The sequence below is a fragment of the Halichoeres trimaculatus genome, unplaced genomic scaffold (assembly GCF_033239565.1).
Source record: "Halichoeres trimaculatus isolate MK-OKI-2021-1 unplaced genomic scaffold, fHalTri1.1 fHalTri1_scaffold_54, whole genome shotgun sequence".
Classification (NCBI taxonomy): domain Eukaryota; kingdom Metazoa; phylum Chordata; class Actinopteri; order Labriformes; family Labridae; genus Halichoeres; species Halichoeres trimaculatus.
In genome coordinates this window covers 232,501-237,500 of record NW_027437233.1, presented here as the reverse complement: position 1 = coordinate 237,500, position 5,000 = coordinate 232,501, and positions in this window count along the sequence as shown.

The window sequence follows — 5,000 nt, the reverse complement described above, 5'->3', positions numbered from 1 at the left end:
AACCCTTAGAGAGGCAGATTGAGGATTTGTGAGGTGAAAAAAGGCAATCTTGCGGGACAGACTAGGCTAGTCAGGGCACTTTTGCACCCTTGGTAGGTGGATCCACCTACCAGGGGCACGAGAGGGAGAGCGAGAGAGAGAGGGGGAGGGGGGGGGGGACCCGCTCCGGACACAGGGCCCCCGGTACGACCCCCTGCGCACACACCCCAAACAAAACAAAACACAACAAGACAAAGCAAAACATCCTCATTGCCATCTCCCTCTCACCTCCACGTACCAGGGGCACGAGAGGGAGAGCAAGAGAGAGAGGGGGAGGCAGGGGGGGAGGGGGGGAGGGACTCGCTCCGGACACAGGTCCGCCCCGTACGACCCCCTGCGCGCACACACCCCAAACAAAACACAACACAACAAGACAAAGCAAAACATCCTCATTGCCATCTCCCTCTCACTTCCACGTACCAGGGGCACGAGAGGGAGAGCAGGAGAGAGAGGGGGAGGCAGGGGGGGAGGGAGGGAGGGACTCGCTCCGGACACAGGTCCCCCCCGTACGACCCCCTGCGCGCACACACCCCAAACAAAACACAACACAACAAGACAAAGCAAAACATCCTCATTGCCATCTCCCTCTCACTTCCACGTACCAGGGGCACGAGAGGGAGAGCAGGAGAGAGAGAGAGAGGGGGAGGCAGGGAGGGAGGGACTCGCTCCGGACACAGGTCCGCCCCGTACGACCCCCTGCGCGCACACACCCCAAACAAAACACAACACAACAAGACAAAGCAAAACATCCTCATTGCCATCTCCCTCTCACTTCCACGTACCAGGGGCACGAGAGGGAGAGCAGGAGAGAGAGGGGGAGGCAGGGAGGGAGGGAGGGACTCGCTCCGGACACAGGTCCCCCCGTACGACCCCCTGCGCGCACACACCCCAAACAAAACACAACACAACAAGACAAAGCAAAACATCCTCATTGCCATCTCCCTCTCACCTCCACGTACCAGGGGCACGAGAGGGAGAGCAAGAGAGAGAGGGGGAGGCAGGGAGGGAGGGACTCGCTCCGGACACAGGTCCCCCCGTACGACCCCCTGCGCACACACCCCAAACAAAACAAAACACAACAAGACAGAGCGAAACATCCTCATTGCCATCTCCCTCTCACCTCCACGTACCAGGGGCACGAGAGGGAGAGCAAGAGAGAGAGGGGGAGGGAGGGAGGGACTCGCTCCGGACACAGGTCCCCCCGTACGACCCCCTGCGCACACACCCCAAACAAAACAAAACAAAACAAGACAAGACAAAGCAAAACATCCTCATTGCCATCTCCCTCTCACATTGCATGACAATGTGAGGGCCCTAGCTGTGAGCTGGGCCTCGTGCCCCTGGTAGGTAGAAAATACTTGACTGTGACCGGCAGGGGCACGGGAGCCGAGATCCGGTGTAAGTAGGGGGGAACCCTGCCTCGGGGATGCCGCTGCTGGTGCTGGCACCAGTAGTGGCTGTACACATGTCCCGATGGGACACACGTATGGCTAGATGTGAGCTGGGCCTCGTGCCCCTGGTAGGCGGAATATACTATACCCTCACCAACGGGGGCACGGGACCGTGATCGGGTGAGAGAAGGGCGAAACACTGCCTCGGGGCTGCCACTGCGGGTGCAGGCACCCGTAGTGGCCGTACTCACGTCCTGACGGGAAGCACGCATGGCTAATTGTGAGCTGGGCCTCGTGCCCCTGGTAGTCGGAATATACTTCACTGTGACCCACAGGGGCAAGGAAGCCGAGATCCGTTGTTAGAAGGGGGGAACCCTGCCTCGGGGCTGCCACTGCGGGTGCAGGCGCCCGAAGTGGCCGTACTCACGTCCTGACGGGGCACACGCATGGCTAGACGTGAGCTGGGCCTCGTGCCCCTGGTAGGTAGATAATACTTCACTGTGACCGGCAGGGGCACGGGAGCCGAGATCCGGTGTAAGTAGGGGGAAACACTGCCACGGGGATGCCACTGCTGGTGCAGGCACCAGTAGTGGCTGTACACATGTCCTGATGGGACACAAGCATGGCCAGTTGTGAGCTGGGTCTCGTGCCCCTGGTAGGTGGAATGTACTTTATGGTCACCGACAGGGGCTAGAGAGCCGAGAGTCGGTGTAAGCAGGGGGAAACACTGCCTCGGGGCCCCCCACTACAGGCATAGGCACCCGCAGTGGCCGTACCCATGTCCTGTGGGGGCCATTACATAGCTAGTTGCGAGCTGGGCCTCGTGCCCCTGGTAGTTGGAATATACTTCACCGTGACCCACAGGGGCACGGAAGCCGAGATCCGTTGTAAGTAGGGGGGAACCCTGCCTCGAGGCTGCCTCAACAGGCACAGGCACCCGCAGTGGCCGTACTCATGTCCTGAAGGGGCACACGCATGGCTAGATGTGAGCTGGGCCTCGTGCCCCTGGTAGGTAGAAAATACTTCACTGTGACCGGCAGGGGCACGGGAGCCGAGATCCGGTGTAAGCAGGGGGAAACACTGCCACGGGGATGCCACTGCTGGTGCAGGCACTAGTAGTGGCTGTACACATGTCCTGATGGGACACAAGCATGGCCAGTTGTGAGCTGGGTCTCGTGCCCCTGGTAGGTGGAACGTACTTTATGGTCACCCACAGGGGCAAGAGAGCCGAGAGTCGGTGTAAGCAGGGGGAAACACTGCCTCGGGGCCCCCCACTACAGGCATAGGCGCCCGTAGTGGCCGTACCCATGTCCTGTGGGGGCCATTACATAGCTAGTTGCGAGCTGGGCCTCGTGCCCCTGGTAGTTGGAATATACTTCACTGTGACCCACAGGGGCACGGAAGCCGAGATCCGTTGTAAGTAGGGGGGAACCCTGCCTCGAGGCTGCCTCAACAGGCACAGGCACCCGCAGTGGCCGTACTCATGTCCTGAAGGGGCACACGCATGGCTAGATGTGAGCTGGGCCTCGTGCCCCTGGTAGGCGGAATATACTATACCCTCACCAACGGGGGCACGGGAGCCGTGATCGGGTGAGAGAAGGGCGAGACACTGCCTCGGGGGTTGCCACTGCGGGGGCCGTACTCACGTCCTGACGGGAAGCACGCATGGCTAGTTGTGAGCTGGGCCTCGTGCCCCTGGTAGTCGGAATATACTTGATGGTCACCTACAGGCCCACGAGAGCCGATCTCCAGAGTGAGTAGGTGGAAACACTGCCTCGGGGCTGCCACTGCTGGTGCAGGCACCAGTGGTGGCTGTACACATGTCCTGATGGGACACAAGCATGGCCAGTTGTGAGCTGGGTCTCGTGCCCCTGGTAGGTGGAACGTACTTTATGGTCACCCACAGGGGCAAGAGAGCCGAGAGTCGGTGTAAGCAGGGGGAAACACTGCCTCGGGGCCCCCACTACAGGCATAGGCACCCGTAGTGGCCGTACCCATGTCCTGTGGGGGCCATTACATAGCTAGTTGCGAGCTGGGCCTCGTGCCCCTGGTAGTTGGAATATACTTCACCGTGACCCACAGGGGCACGGAAGCCGAGATCCGTTGTAAGTAGGGGGGAACCCTGCCTCGAGGCTGCCTCAACAGGCACAGGCACCCGCAGTGGCCGTACTCATGTCCTGACGGGGCACACGCATGGCTAGATGTGAGCTGGGCCTCGTGCCCCTGGTAGGCGGAATATACTACACCCTCACCAAGGGGGGCACGGGAGCCGTGATCGGGTGAGAGAAGGGCGAGACACTGCCACGGGGCTGCCACTGCGGGTGCAGGCACCCGCAGTGGCCGTACTCACGTCCTGACGGGAAGCACGCGTGGCTAGTTTTGAGCTGGGCCTCGTGCCCCTGGTAGGCGGAATATACTTGATGGTCACCTACAGGCCCACGAGAGCCGATCTCCGGAGTGAGTAGGTGGAAACACTGCCACTACGGGGCTGCCACTACAGGCACAGGCACCCGTAGCGGCAGTACGCGTGTCCTGGCGGGGCACACGCATGGCTAGATGTGAGCTGGGCCTCGGGCCCCTGGTAGGCGGAATGAACTTTGCTGTCACCAACAGGGGCACGGGGGCCAATCTCCAGTGTAAGCAGGGGGAAACGTTGCCTCGGGACTGCCACTACGAGCGCAGGCACCCGCAGTGGCCGTACGCATGTCCTGACCGGGCACACACACGGCTAGATGTGAGCTGGGCCTCGACCCCCTGGTAGGCGGAATGAACTTTGCTCTCATCAACAGGGGAAAAGGAGCCAAGATTCAGTGTATGAAAGGGGGGAAACACTGCCTGGGGACTGCCAGTCCGGAGGCAGGCACCCGTAGTGGCTGCACACATGTACCGACGGGTCAGACACACGGCCAGCTGTGAGCTGGGCCTCGGGCCCCTGGTAGGCGGAATGAACTTTGCCGTCACCAACAGGGGCACGGGGGCCGAGAGCCAGCCGGCCAGCCGGCCGGCCGGCCGGCCAGCCAGCCAGCCAGCCAGCCAGCCAGCCAGCCAGCCAGCCAGCCAGCCAGCCAGCCAGCCCTGCGCACCTCTCACACCAGGGCACCCACGCAAAGATGGACCCCCAGAGGACCACCCTGGCATTGGGAGCCTGCCTCCCTCCTCCGCCAGCCAGCCAGCCCTGCTCACCTCACGAACCCGTGCACCCACACTTAAGCCACCCTCCGCGGACTAAACCCCACAGCCCCGGCCCCAGGAGCTCCGCGCCCCTGGTAGTCGGACGGGGAAGGAGCCGTGCTGCTGTGTCCCTGGCCCTGGACCTGCAACACACCCACACACGGAGGGGGAGCCCCGTACGCCTCTTTGCCTCCATCCTCTGGCCCTGCCCCGGCACCGCTCGCACCCGCACCCCCTGGGACCACGGTCCCAGTCGGAGCTTCCGTCGCCCGCCAGCCAGCCCTGAGCACCTCTCAGACCCGGGCACCCACACTTAAGCCACCCTCCGCGGACTAAACCCCACAGCCCGGGCCCCAGGAGCTCCGCGCCCCTGGTAGTCGGACCCGGGAAGAGCTGTGC